Raw genomic sequence first — 15,430 nt, forward strand, 5'->3', positions numbered from 1 at the left:
TCCTTCCCTTAAAAGAGTGGATCCTGGCCATTCCTAAGTACTGAGTCTTGAGCGCATACAAAAATCGCATAATTCCAGAGGGTACCATGCCTATTGCCTTCTATGGGAATGAGGTTCCATGGAGTTGAGCAATGTGTGGCCCATTGCAGGATTTGGATGAAATGCATTAGATCTATATGAGTAATTTTGGTTAGATTTGAGAAAGAACCTATCATTATGAGGACTATAAAACACTAAGAAGTATGACTGAGAAGAAATTTGTAAAAGAAAGAAATACAGGCCGGGAGCGGTGGCTCATGCCTGTAATCCCAGCACTTTGGGAGGCCGAGGCGGGCGGATCACGAGGTCAGGAGTTCGAGACCATCCTAGCCAACGTGGTGAAACCCCGTCTCTACTAAAAATACAAAAAATTAGCCAGGCATGGTGGCAGGCACCTGTAATCCGAGCTACTCAGCAGGCTGAGGCGGGAGAATGGTGTGAACCCGGGAGGCAGAGCTTGCAGTGAGCTGAGACCGCACCACTGCACTCCAGCCTGGGCAACAGAGCAAGACTCCATCTCAAATATATATATATATATATAAAACTGATAATGATGGATGGGTATTTTATTTGGGAAGCTAATAGGGATTTTAAAACAGAATACATAAATGTTTAAATGTCTTGGTAAATATATCTAGATCATAATGATATGTGTGAACTTGTGTATAGCTTTGAAAATAAAACGAAAAAAAAGATGAGAAAAAGAACTGGGAAATTTAAACCTAAAAAAGTTTCTCCTTTGTTTTGTTTTTGTTTTTTATCTTTTCTCTCTCTTTTATTCCTCATTTTCAGTGGAGTTGGCTCTCCTTTGTTGTGATATTTGGAAATGAGAGTCAGAAAATATAACAGAGATAACTCAGTTCAATGTTCGCATTACAGCGATGAAGAAATAGAGAAGTGAACCAGCCCTCCATGGCATCGCAAGGAAGTGGCACGACTGCTCTCAAACCTCTATCTCCTTACCTCTGGCTCAGCACCCTTTCTAACCCCATGCTGCCCTTTCACTCTAGGATTAGGTAGAGTGGAAAGGAACCTAGACTTGTGAGGAACCTCAAGCCCGTTCAGCAGAGGAGGTGACATAACTCTCCCAAGCCACGCTGTTCTGACTTGTCATTACCCAGGAAGCTGATGACTTAAGGAAATCCAAACTGGCCACACCTGTGCTCCTAGGAAGGGAAGCACAAATCCACATTGGGCACCTATGCCACTTCAGCCTGGACTTCCTTCTCCTCCTCCTTTTTTGCCCACAAGGATCTCAGTCAAAGTCTGTTCAAAGCCTCAGACCCTGGGCGACACATCTTATGTCAATGGGCTCTGTGGTTCAAATGTTGTGAAAGAGCCCCAGCGGTGATGGGATGGAGGGATAGTAATGGAAAGAGCCCAGCTGATGCCTCCCCATTCCTCTCCTGAACAATCCACTCTTCCCTAGGCAGATGGACTTTTTAAAATGCAAACCCAGTCTTGGAACTCTCCAGTCTAAAACTCCCAGCATAACGCCATGGGGCCTCCCAATAGCAGAAAATCTGCTCCCCACAGCATTCAGACCCATCACAGCCTGGACTTCGCCTACATTTTCTGCCTCATCTATCTTGCAGATCTCCCACACTTCACAGGCTCATCTCACCTAGAAAGCCCCCCTGCCTCTTCTACCTTGCAAACACCAACCTAACGTTCAAAACCTAGCTCCAGTGTGACTTCCTTTGTGAAACTTCTCCTCTCTTCCTTTCCTCTCCCTACTCCCCTCCTCCTCCCCACTTCAACCCTGGTTGAATTGACCACTACTTTCCTTTTTTATATTCCCACTGGATACAAGATGCATATTTAACTTTGAATTTCAGAAGAAAACATCTCAGTGTTTATCTACCTGAAATTCCAAGTTAACTGGGTGTCTTCTATTTGTATTTGTTAAATCTGGCCATGCATAGCTCATACAATTGGGTGGGGAGGGTCCTTTTAAGAAATTGAATTCAGGCTGGGCACAGTGGCTCACACCTGTAATCTCTGTACTTTGGGAAGCCGAGGTGGGAGGATCCCTTGAGGCCAAGAGTTTGAGACCAGCGTGGGCAACAAAGCGAGACCACATCTCTGAAAAAAAAAAAAAAAAAAAAGCTGCGTGTGTTGGCACATGCCTGCCTGTAGTCCTCCTGCACACCTGTAGTCAGGAAGTTGAGGAGGCAGGACAATTGCTTGAGGTCAGGAGTTGAAGACTGCAGTCTGCTATAATTGCACCATTGCACTCCAGCCTGGGCAACAGAGTGAGACCCTGTCTGCGGAAAAAAAATTGAATTCAAAAATAGAAGTACAAAATTAGGGACAAAAGTAAATGTTTATTTAGAAAGAGAAATTACAACAAATTACAAACTCATAAAAGCTAACAAATACCACAAACACCACAAAATCCAGAAAAAAATACATCTTTATTCATTAACTCCTGACAACTTTTTGTTTCCTTCTTCTATGTCAATACTTTTTTTACTGTTATTTTCTATAGAGAGAATAAAAAGATATTCAATCTGTCCTTTGCTATGGTTGTTTCCATCAGCTTACCCCAATGGAAAGTTAAGATTTAATTCTTTCATAACACTCCATACAAACCTGTTATTTCTTTCCCCCATCCCACCAACATAAACATATCACAATGGCACCTCTTTCTAGACAACGTGTCACCCACATTGGCCCAGGGATGTATCAGCTTTGGGAGAAGGCAGAGTCCTACTCTCCTTAGCCTTGTGTCTCTGGGAGAACCAGAGAATGGTATTGGGTTCAAATGTTTATGTACCTTTCACTCCAATTTCTAACATTTCTCATGGTCACATACTCAAGATGTTGCCAGAAAAGAGGATCCCAATCTAGACCCCAAGAGTGGGTTCTTAGATCTCACACAGGAAAGAATTGGAGCACAGACAAAGAAGCAAATTTATTGGAAACTACTCCATTAGAGAGTAGGGCATGCCCAGAAAGCAGGAGGAGGAACCCCTGTCCTTTAGGAATATCTCTGCTTGTAAGAAACTATAAGGACCTATGATTAAACTTGGAATGTGCAGATGTGCTCACTAAAGGTAGGGGCTGTTGGTGCTCTAGTGACCATTAATCCTTCAACTTGAGTCTGCTCATTGACGTTATCTCTGAGTAAAGTGGGCTGTACTTGGGACATCTGGACATTCTGCAGGGTTGGTGGGAGATGTCCTATATGGCCATCAATCTTCTGTAATTATAAGTGGTGGTGAGCTTAGAATGTGGCTATTTTCAGACCATAAAGCATTAACTCTATAGGTGACTTGTGAGTGCCTAGCCTACTCACTTCAGGATGGAGTCACTCCAGTCATGTTTTATTAAACCAGAGGCCTGGTAAGCAGGAGTTTCTCTAACAAAATTCATAGACTAAAAGAGTAGACTCACACTAATAGCTAACAAGTACTGAGCACATTTGCCACCCCAGGGTCTGTGTGAAGCATCTATATGCATTGTCTCTTTTCATCTTCACACCTATTCCATGAGGTCAATACTATTTTTGTGCCCATCATTTTGGATGAGGAAGATGAGACTTGGAGCTACTAAGTACCTCACCCAAAGACACCCAGGTGGGGTGTGGTAGAGCTGGGTGCAGTCATAGGCAGCCCACTCCAGGGCTTCATTACACCAGACATGAAAGAGCATCTGGCCCAGCCTTCTCATTTACAGATGAGGAAACAGCTGAGGCCCAGAGAGAAGCATTTTGAATTTGAAAATTGAATTCAAAAATAGATGGACAAAATTAGAGAAAAAAGTAAATACTTATTTAGAAAGAGAAATTACAACAAATTACAAATTCATAAAAGCTAACAAATAGCACAAACACCATAAAATCCAGAAAAAAAACAATATTTCTATATTTCTATTCATTAACTCCTGACAACTTTTTGTTTCCTTCTCCTATGTCAATACTTTTTTTTACTGTATAAAAAATACTGACTGAATAAAAAAATATTCAGTCTGTGCTTTGCTATGGTTGTTTCCATCAGCTTACCCCAATGGAAGGTTAAGATTTAATTCTTTCATAACACTCCATACAAACCTGTTATTTCTTTCCCCCATCCCACCAACATAAATGTATCACAATGGCACTTCTTTCTAGGCAATGTGTCACCCACATTGTATCACAACTTTTTGTTTCCTTCGTCAGACAACTGAGTAGTGGTGGAGCTGGGACCGGAGGCCACATCCCTGAACTCTCAGTCCAGTGCTCTTTCCATTCACAGAATCTTTATCTTCTCTTCTCACTTCAAACTTCCTCCCTATAGAAACAGGTATCTCTTCCCTCCAAGCAAAGGAACAGCAGAACGGCAAATGGCATAGAGGATGCCTTGAGAGTGTCCTTCCCAACTGGCAAGTCCAGGCATGTCAGGAGGAACTCTAATTCTGTGGAAATCAGATGTGGTTTTTTTCCCTTATTGTTAAAATAAATCATGTCAGTTGAAAAGAGCTTCTCCCATGGGTACTGGAGCCAGGGAGTTCCTGGGGAGGGCTTCACCCCAGAGCCCTGCGAGGAGGAGAGGGTGGACTGGAGGCTGCTGGCCTGCTGCAGAGTTACAGAAAGCAGGTGGCAGAGTGAGAGCTGACTCATCTGAAATACTAAAGCAGTAAGGGCAGGCCAGAGATGAGGACTGCATCTTGCATCCACATTGTTTCCTGGAAGAAACCCCACCCAGCTGCCCTCTCCCCTACTACCATCCCAGCTCCTCAAATCCTGTCCATTCAGAAAGCCAGTGGTGTAGTTCAGACTTCCTTTCTTAGAGGATTTTCTGCCCTGGGTTGTCTAAATCTCCACCATGTCCTGGGGACAGTCATTCAATATGGCGGGCCAAATAGAAGCCAGCTGTCAGCATCTACTTAGAAGTTAGCTAGGATTTGCAGCTTAGGGCTAAAATTCAAAGCAAGGTGCAATTCCTCTAGGAATCCCTCTCTCACTGCCCTCACTGCATTATCTTCTCCTTGGTCTCCCCTCAGCCCTTGTGGACTTATTTTGAACTCTGTTCACTTTTACTTTAGATTGTTTGGGCCACTCTGAAATCTCTCTCCTATCAGACTTGAAGGTGGAGGAAGGCTGAGGCCATGTGTCTCAAGCAGAGGGTGTATAACAGTTAGTGGCCAGATGGCCCCTTTGTTAAGTTGGTCTCTCAGTTTGAAGGTCAAGCTCTGGTTTGAATATAGACTCCACAAGGGCAGGGATCTTGTCTGTGTTGTTCATCACTTTATCCTCAAAACGTAGCACATACTGGGTGCTCCACATTTGTTGACTGAATGAAGGAATGACAGGGAATGAGACTTTCCAAAGGCAGGGACAATTGTGTAGTTCTTTGGTGTTTCCGCACATCCACCTGCATGGGGTTTTGGCGAGTTCCACGTGAAGAGCCTGCCTGCTAAGCTGGGTTCCTGGTGGGGAGGAGCCCCTGGATCTATGCTGTAGAAACATTATTCTTCTGTGCCCCTTCAGTGAAGCCCTTCTAGAGAAAAATCAGAAAGGTCAGGCCCAAAGAGTCTACATGCTTCTCTCCCAGTATCCAACATAACTAGATTCAGAAGGGGTTGGAGACAGGCAATCCTGGCTGCTGAAGAGTTGAATTACAGTCTTTTTTCTTCTAGGGTATGCACCTAGGTTGAAAATTAAACAAAATGTGGTATCAGAAGAAAAAATTTTGATCTTGACATCTTATAGATATTGAAGAGTTATTAAGCCGGGAGAAAGAAAAATTCAAGTTGGCCAGCTGCATCAAAGGCAAATCAATCATTTTGACTAACAGCCTTGAAGCACAGTAACAATTAAGCACATTTTAAGTGCCAGAGTAACTTGCCATCACTAAAGCTTTTCTTGTAGTATGATCAATGTTTAAGTACAGAAAGAGTTACTTATGCACCAACTACAGGTCCAAGATTTCTGATTCATTTATTTGAGAAGTTGATTCAATATATGGAATCCTTCTCCCCCCAAAAATGTACACATATGCAAACTTTCCTTCTAATGTCTTTCTGAGAACCCCTCAAGAGTCCATGAACCCTAAATTAGTAACATTAAAAGACTTGGATTCAGGGCGCCTGGCGCAGTGGCTCATGCCTATAATCCCAGCACTTTGGGAGGCCAAGGTGGACAGATCGCCTGAGGTCAGGAGTTCGAGAACAGCCTGGCCAACACGGTGAAACCCCATCTCTACTAAAAATACAGAAAATTAGCGGGGCGTGGTGATGGGCACCTGTAATCCCAGGAGGCTGAGGCAGGATAATCGCTTGAACCCAGGAGGCAGAGGTTGCAGCGAGCCGAGATCATGCCACTGCACTCCAGCCTGGGCAACAAGAACAAAACTCTGTCTCAAAAAAAAAGGTTTTTTTTTTAGACTCAGGTCTAACTTTCACACTTGCTGGCTCTATAACTTCAGACAAATGAATTAATCTCTCTGTGCCTCAGTTTCCTCATCCAGAGAAATGCGGGTGATAATTCCTCCCCTACTCTTACTAGCTCTGTGATCTTGGGAAAACCAGGTCAGTCTATCTTCCATTAGCCCCAGTTTTCTCATCTATAACGTGTGGCAAATGAGGAACAGACAGCATAACATACAGGAAACTCCTAGAAGAAGGAAGAAATGCCATACATGTTTTTGAATTGGCAGATGCAAGAAACATAAACAACTCACTGAAGAGAGTCTATGTTTTCCTCTATTCCACTAATACTCTTCTCATTCACAAATAGCATCTGTCCATCACTTTGTGATCTCCAGGGCATTTTTCACATATAGTATTACTTCACACTCAGAATTCCATGTCAACAGGAAAGATCTTCCATATCAATAGGGAAGATGTCCTCCTTTCTTCAGATGGGAAGGCTAAGGCTCAGTGATTGAAGGATCATGCAGCCAACTAGAGCTAGAACTCAGCCTACCTAGGCATCTTAACTCGGTCTGAGCCTCCTCCCTGCCTTCCCCCTGGGGCAACAGCTAGGGTTGCCCTCCATCCAGGGGCCCCAAGCCTCTGGAGAGAAATAATCCACTGATATCAAGTAACAGTGCTTGAGTGAGCAGCAGGAGCAGCAGTTTTGCCCCTCAAAACACTCAGGACCATTTCTTGGCAAAAGATTTAAGGTCGAGAACATTCTTTCCCTCTGAAGACACGGTGATCCTGCTAAAACTGAAACTTGCCCCAGTCACATCCTTCTTAAGATGGAGGGAAGCAGGGCCTCCACCCCCACGGCTTTGAGCTTTGAAAATTCACTTGGCAGGAACATCCTGTGAAACCTCCAACAGGCCTTGGAAGGCTGAGAAGCCTTCCCATCACACATTGTTTATTCCCTGCATTTCTTACCCATTCTTATCCTTCAGCAATGGCTCCTCACTTCCAGACAATGGAGAGTGTTATGTTTGTTTAATAACATTTTCTTTTCTCAGCCATTATAAAAGTAATCCTTGCTTTGGTATGGAAAAATTATAGAGAACACAAAAATAAAATAGGTAATGGAATAAAAAACTAGAAGGAAAGAAAAATGGTCATCCACAGTTATTCTATCCAGGAATAATCTTGGTGTCTTGGTGTCTTTTTTTTTTTTTTTTTTTTTAGACAGAGTCTCGCTGTCACCAGGTTACAGTGCAGTGGCCTGATCTTGGCTCACTGCAATCTCCACCTCCCAGGTTCACACCATTCTCCTGCCTCAGCATCCCGAGTAGCTGGGACTACAGGCGCACGCCACCACACCCAGCTAATTTTTTTTGTATTTTTAGTAGAAAAGGGGTTTCACCATGTTTGCCAGGATGGTCTCAATCTCCTGGCCTTGTGATCCACCCACCTCAGCCTCCCAAAGTGCTGGGATTACAGGAGTGAGCCACTACACCCAGCCATCTTGGTGTCTTGTCTAACTTGGATCACCTAGAAAAAAAATGTTTAGGCCAGGTGCGGTGGCAGATGCCTCTCAGCACTTTGGGATGCCGAGGCTAGTGGATCACTTGAGGTCAGGGGTTTGAGACCAGCCTGGCCAACATAGAGAAACCCCATCTCTACTACAAATACAAAAATTAGCCAGGCATGGTGGCACATGCCTGTAGTCCCAGCTACTCAGGAGGCTGAGACAGGAAAAATTGGAATCTGGGAGGTGGAGGTTGCAGTGAGCTGAGATCACACCACTATACTCCAGCCCAGGCAACAGAGTGAGACTTCATTTCAAACAAAAAAAAAAAGAAAGAAAAAGAAAGGATCCATGCAGTGAAATATAACCCTAGACCCTAACCCCCACAAGGCTGCAACCACCTAAGCCCACCCTGGTCACTTACACGTTCATTCAACTGGGCCCCTACAACAAGCCAGGCCCTGCACTAGGTTTGGGGGACACCGAAGAGTTGGGGGACACAGAAGTGGACAGCATAGTCCCAGCCCGACAGGCCATTAAACAGTTGTCATGATCACTCTCACCAGTCAAGACCTGGGCTCTGTGCTAAGCATTTTCAATATATTAATTTATTTAATCCTTACAACCTTGTGAGAAGGTACTATCTTCAGCCACATAACACGGATTGATAAAACTGAAGTTAAAAGAGTTTAAACACTTGGACAAGGTTGTCGAGCTTGTAAGTGAGGAGCTGAGATCCAGACCCACGGAGACTGACTCCGGAATGGAATGAGGGTTATGAGGATCAGGAAAGGCCTCTCTAAGGAAGTGAGGTTTAACCTGAGACATGGAGGAGGAGCACAAGTAGAACATCACAACCCCATTCTTTCCTCCATATCACCCACCAGCCTCCAGCATTCTCCTCCAGGATTCTTGTGCCAACTTTGCCCATAGCTATGGCTCTTCGTGGGCCCTGCAGCTGCCATTCCCACTTGTCTTGCTTCTCAGCCCTTCTACTCAGGAGTGTTTCCCCATCGCCCTTCTCCATTTCCCCCTTCATTGCAAGCCTCTTACCCAGGACCTTGCCCCGCTCATTCTCTCGAGGGCATCTTGGAAATTCCCCTTTCCCCCTTGCCCAGAATAATTTCAGGCTTAGCCCAGAACCCCCAGTTTTCCCAGCACCAAATATTAATCACAGTTCAGGCTAAAACTGCCGTGCTCAAGTTCCTCCAAATTCCAGGCAGGGTGGGGCACGCACATGAGAGAACTCTGGGACTTGTCAGCTTCTGGCTACCCCAGAAAGGCAGGGCAAGAACAAGGCCTGTGGGAACTTGAAGAACCTGGACACCTCCTCCAAATTAAGGTGCAGACCAAACCCTCTCCCAAAGTGTAAGGAGCTTTCATTTCAGTGGGCGGCTTTCCTTCCAGCATTCCCACAAAGGACATCCTGGGGGATGGGAGCTGTTGATCCCAGGGTGGTGGCATACCAGAGCACTCTGTCCCTGAACTCACTTCTCCCTTTCCTTAACCCTGCTGTGCCTGGGGAAGCTTAGAAGCACCTGGCAGGTGGTGATCCCTGCATCCACCTGCTGCAGTGGAAGCCAATAGGAGCAAAGCTGATGGTGCTAGAGCAGGGACTGAGCCTTTGCCAAGAGAAAAACACATGCAGACTCTGTTAGTCTTGAACACACTTTCTCTTCCAGAGGATTCCTCCCAGGGAACTCCCAGAGGAGGAGGAAGTGCCAAGGTCGTCCAAGGTCCCTGTTAAAGAAAAACCCTAATGGAAGAGCAAAAAGAACCTTTGGCAAAGACAGCTCTAAACCTGAAAGCCGCAGGCATCGTAACAATGATAATAGCAACAACGAATGCTTATATGGTGCTTACTATGTGTGAGACACTGTTCCAAATGATTTATGGACTTGAACTCATTTAATCTTGTGTCCAGTAGAACCTGCTTCACTGTGGCTCTTTACAGGTGCCAGGTCCTGTTGCTAATCTGGTATTTCGATAGTATCATTTTAACTTCCAGAACCTGTCATCATCATATCACTCATTGACTCAACAGATTGAGCACCCACTATATCTTACACACTATGCTATGATCTGGGAATGCAAAATGACAACAATTTCATCCCCTGAAGAGCTGAGAATCTCATGGGAAAGACAGGCAAACAAAGAGGATAATCCATTACAGTGGGATAAGTGCTTTGAAAAGGGGAAATAAAGCGTGCTGTGGAACACAGTAGAGAGACTGTAATGCAAACCAAGTTGTGTGGGGCCAGGGGATATCAGGGAAGGCTTCTAGGTAGAGGTGACACCTTGGCTGAGTCTTTGAGGATACATGGAAAAGGACAGGCACACTGGATGGAGCCCTAGAGATGGTCAATGATGGCACATTGTGGAAAACACATGTTGGTCAATATGGGCAGAGTTTGAAAGCGGGGTGGGGAGGGGGCGGCAGGAAGCCATGAGAAAAGCTGACAAGACTCTCAGAGTTGTGCTAGAGGAACCTCACTGTGCCAGTCCACAGCTGTTCTTTAAGCTCAGCCAATGCCACAATAAAGTAGAGGCCCACTGTTCTCACCCAGCCATGTCCACATTTCAAATTCATCAGCAAATAAATGATTGCTATTATTTGAAGCCGCTGTTGTGGGATGGTTTGTTTTTCAGCAACAAATTATCAAACAACCACTTTAGAGGTGAGGGCAGCAAGGAGGGCTAAGTGGCAATGGCAAGCATCAACACTGGTGCCAATATCTTGATCCTTCTGGCCCTTATGTTTGGTTAGAAGCAAACATTGTTTGGCTAACATCTGGAAGTCAGTTATAACCAGCATGTGATTCTAGATGGTGCTAGTAGGTCTTTAGGCTCCAAATATAGAACATAGCCCTCAGAATCTGGAGATAAGAATAGAAATGGGTTGGTATGCTGGTATCGCGAAGGTTACAGACTGGTAAACTGATGTCAACCTCAAGCGGGAGGGTTTCTAATAGCCGACCACAGGCCTTCATCCTTTCCCTTGTCTTAGCAATGATTTTTATCAATCACTCAGATGAAGTTTAGGGGGGCCATATTTATCAAAGTCACTAAATACATGAAGCTTGGAAGGCGAGTGAGCATATGGAATGACAGGATGAGGATCCTAAAATATTTTGACAATCTGGAGCAATAAGCTTAATCCAACAAGATAAAATTTAGGAGGGATAAATATAAGACTCCATGGTTGAATATGAAAAGAATCCTTCACAAGTATAAAAAGAAAGGGGTATGGCCCAGTCACAGGAGATATGAGACCCACGTAAGAATTTAGGCTTTGGGGTTAGATAGACATAGGTTTACATGTTAGATATACCAGTTAGTAACTGTGACCCTTGGAAAATTATTCAAGCTTCTCTTAGTCTTTCCTTGCAAGAATTAGAGATAATTCATATAAAGGAACTGGCAGTTTCTGGCAAAAGTAAGTGCTCAATAACTGGCCAGTGAAAGATCTAAGTTGCTTGTAATAGTGCTGAGTCTCTACATAGCCAAGGAAAAAGCTATCCAAAAGAACTTTCTCTAATGGTAGAAAGGTTCTATAATCTGAACTCTCCAATATGTTGGCCTCTAGCCACAAATGGCTATTGAGTTCTTGGAATGTACCTATTGCAACTAAAGACTGAGTTTTCCTTTTTTTTTTTTTTTTTTTTTCGAGACGGAGTCTTGCTCTGTCGCCCAGGGTAGAGTTAGTGTCACATCTCGGCTCACTGCAACCTCCGCCTCCCAGGTTCAAGTGATTCTCCTGCCTCAGCCTCCCGAGTAGCTAGAACTACAGGTGCACACCACCACACCTGGCTAATTTTTGTATTTTTAGTAGAGATGGGGTTCCACCATATTGGCCAGGCTGATCTGGAACTCCTGACCTCGTGATCTGCCTGCCTCAGCCTCCCAAAGTGCTGGGATTATAGGGGTGAGCAACTGCACCCAGCCCAGTTTTACATTTTAATTGTAATTAATTTAAATTTGGATAGCCACTTGTGGCTAGTAGGTTATTTTATTGAACAGTGTGGGTTAAGATGATGTTAAGAAATGCTAAACTCTGAGACAGCAGGATTGCTTGAGCCCAGGAGTTTGAGGCCAGCCCAAGCAACACAGCAAGACCCATCCCTTAAAAGAAAAAAAAAAGCTGGGTGCGGTGGCTCATGCCTGTAATCCCAGCACTTTGGGAGGCCAAGGCAGGCAGATCACGAGGTCAGGAGTTCGAGACCAGCCTGGCCAACACAGTGAAACCCCATCTCTACTAAAAATATAAAAATTAGCTGGGTGCTGTGGAGGGGGCCTGTAATCCCAGATACTCAGGAGGCTGAGGCAGGAGAATCGTTTGAACCTGGGAGGCAGAGGTTGCAGTGAGCCAAGCTCATGCCACTGCACTCCAGCCTGGGCGACAGAACTAGACTCTGCCTCAAAAAAAAAAAAAAAAAAGAAAAAGAAAAAGAAAGAAAGAAATACCAAACTCTAAACCTAAGTAAGATCTGGAGCAGAGAAACAATTTTCACTTTTCTTTATAAACTTCTAAATGGGCTGACTTTTTATTGTAACGAAAGTGTACAATTTGATAAGCTCTGGCATATCCAGACATCCATAAAACCATCACCTCAATTAAACTGTGAACATACTCAGTAGCCCCAGCAGTTTCTCCTGCTCCATTTTAATCCTTCTCTCCTGCCCTCTCACCCACATCCCCACACCAACCCTGCTCGGGCAAGCACTAATCTGCTTTCTGAAAGTATAGACTAATTTGGGTTTTCTAGTATATTATGTAAATAGAATCATACAGTATGTAGTCTTTTTTGTCTGGTTTCAACTGAACATAATTATCTTGAGATTTGTCCATGGTGTTGCATGTATGACCAGTTGATTTCTTTCTAATGCTTAGTAGTAGCCATTATATGGCTATGCCGCAATTTGTTTGCCCATTCTCCTTCTGATGGACATTTGAGCTATTTCCAGTTTATTGGCCCAGAATATGGTCTGTCTTGGTAAAGATTCTGTTTGCACTCAAAAAGGATGAACATTCTAATATTGTTAGGTAGAGTGTTCTATATATGTTAATTAGGTCAACTTGGTTGACAGTGTTATTTAAGTCTACTATATCCTTGCTAATTCTGCCTACTTATTCTATGGATTATTGAGAAATGGCTATTGAAATCTTCTACCATAACCGGCTGGGCGTGGTGGCTCACGCCTGCAATCCCAGCACTTTTGGAGGCTGAGGCGGGCAGATCATTTGAGGTCAGGAGTTTGAGACCAGCCTGGCCAACATGGTGAAACCCCATCTCTACTAAAAATACTAATATTAGCTGGTAGTGGTGGCACACGCCTGTAATCCCAGCTACTCAGGAGTCTGAGGCAGGAGAATCACTTGAACCCAGAAAGCAGAGGTTTCAGTGAGCCAAGATTGCACCACTGCACTCCAGCCTGGGCAAAAGAGAAAGACTTTGTCTCAAAAAAAAAAAAAAAATCTTCTACCATAATTGTAAATTTTTGTATATCTCCTTGTAATTCTGTGAAGTTTTATCTACTTCAAAGCTCTGTTATTAGATGCATAAACACTTAAGACTGTTATGTCTTCCTGATAAATTTACCTCTTTATCATTATGAAATGACCTTCTTTATGCCTGGTAATATGCCTCTCTGAAATATGTGTGATATAGATATAGATAAGATTTATACCTCTAGATAAATAGGTAGACATATATAGATAGCCAGCTTTCTTTTGACCATTATTAGTGTTACTGCACAAAAGTGGCTTGCTGCTGGATGTGCTAGAAGCCAATATTATGACATTGAGTTTTTGAGAAAAGAAAAGCTTTATATTGCAAGTTGACTCACAAGAAAATAAGAGTGTCAAGCTCAAATCTGTCTCCCTGTGCTGGCTTCAAGACAATATTTTTATTAGGAAAAGTTCAGGGGGTGGATTCTGAGATCAGTAGGTGATTGGCGGAAGGAAAGAGGAGGTCTGGAAAGTCCTTAGGCATGCGCAGTTATCTCTTCATGCTAGCTCACAGGTCATATGTGCAAATCAGGGGGAGTTAGTATGAAACATACGGTGGAAATTTAGGCTGTGATGTCAGCAAGCTCATTCTGTGCAAACTCCAGTAGGCCATCTTGGTTGCAACTGATTTCAGCCAGTTTTTTTTTCTTCATATCAGAAGCCAAGGGAGTTTCAGCATTTCAGCAAGTTGCTTCTTATCTGATATCCTGCCAGCTCAAGAATTTCTGTTAGTTACTGGTTTCTTACTCTTTGGTGCACAGTTTCAGTTTCAGCTTTTCAGCAAGTTATTTCTTTTCTTATCTGCTATCCTATAAGCCCAAGAATTTAGTCATTGGTTTCTTTAACTCACTGAGGGACAGTTCATTAGCATAGTATATCTTTCTCCATTTTCTGCATTCTTTCACTGTTAACCTATTTGTGTTTTTAAAGTATGTCTCTCATATAGTTTGTCCTCATGTATTTTTTTAAAAAATTCAATCTGATTATGTCTCCTTTTTAATGGTCATATTTAGGCCATTTGTATTTAATGTGATTATTGATATGGCTAGGTTTGGGGCTATCCTCTTGCTATTTGTTTTCTATTTGTACCATCTTTTTTTAAATACCTTTGCCCCCTTTTTCTGCCTTCTTTTGATTTCATTATTTTCATTATTCCATTTTATCTCCTTTGTTGACTTATTATATATAACTTTGTTTTATTATATTAGTGGCAGTGGCTGCTTTAGGGTTTCATGTACACCATACGCTTTTAACTCACCACAGTCTGCCTTCAAATCATACTATATATTTCATGTAAGGTATAAGAGCCTTATGACAGTGTTCTTCCATTTCTTCACTCCCAGCTTTTATGCTATTATTTTCATACATTTTATCTATACCTATTTTATAAATTCCAAAGTACATTATTTTTTTAAAAAATTATCTTTTAAAGATATTTTTTAAATCTTATACATTTACCCATGTAGTACCATTTCCAGTGCCCTTTATTTCTTTGTGTATATTCAGAATTCCATTTGATATCATTTTCTTCCTGCCTAAAGGACATTAACATTTCTTGTAGTGCAGGTCTGCTGGCAATGCATTTTTTCAACTTTTATATGCCTGAAAAGTCTTTATTTCATCTTTATTTTTCAGAGATAATTTCACTGGGTATAGAATTTTAGGCCGGCAGGTTTTTTTGTTTTGTTTCGTTTTGTTTTGTTTTCAATACAGTAGGTCCTCACTTAATGTCATCAGTAGGTTCTTGGAAACTGCAACTGTAAACGAAACAACATACAATAAAAGCATTTTTTTCTCATCAATATTGTAATGAAAAAATGTCGAAGGAAACAATGTTATTCGAGGGCCTGCTGTACATCATTTTGCTAAAAGTTGCCGTTTTCAAGAACCTATCTACCATGTTAAGTGAGGACTTACTGTACTTTAAAGATACTGCTTCGCTGTCTTCTTATTTGCATTACTTCCAATGAGAAATTTGCTATCATTTTTATCTTTCTTCGTCTTCCCATGGACGTCTC

At 42.9% G+C, this 15,430-nt stretch overlaps 1 long non-coding RNA gene across 1 annotated transcript in view; it reads right to left on the reverse strand.

Annotated features, from left to right (window-relative positions):
- Window positions 1-2,343: 2,343 nt before the first annotated feature.
- Window positions 2,344-15,430, reverse strand: part of LOC129048124 (uncharacterized) — a 59,021-nt gene continuing 45,934 nt past the window's right edge. The window contains exon 3 of the long non-coding RNA XR_008510213.1: window positions 2,344-5,670. This is a non-coding gene — a long non-coding RNA (uncharacterized LOC129048124). The remainder of the gene's footprint in view (window positions 5,671-15,430) is intronic.

Source organism: Pongo abelii, chromosome 1, assembly GCF_028885655.2.
Source record: "Pongo abelii isolate AG06213 chromosome 1, NHGRI_mPonAbe1-v2.0_pri, whole genome shotgun sequence".
Taxonomy (NCBI): domain Eukaryota; kingdom Metazoa; phylum Chordata; class Mammalia; order Primates; family Hominidae; genus Pongo; species Pongo abelii.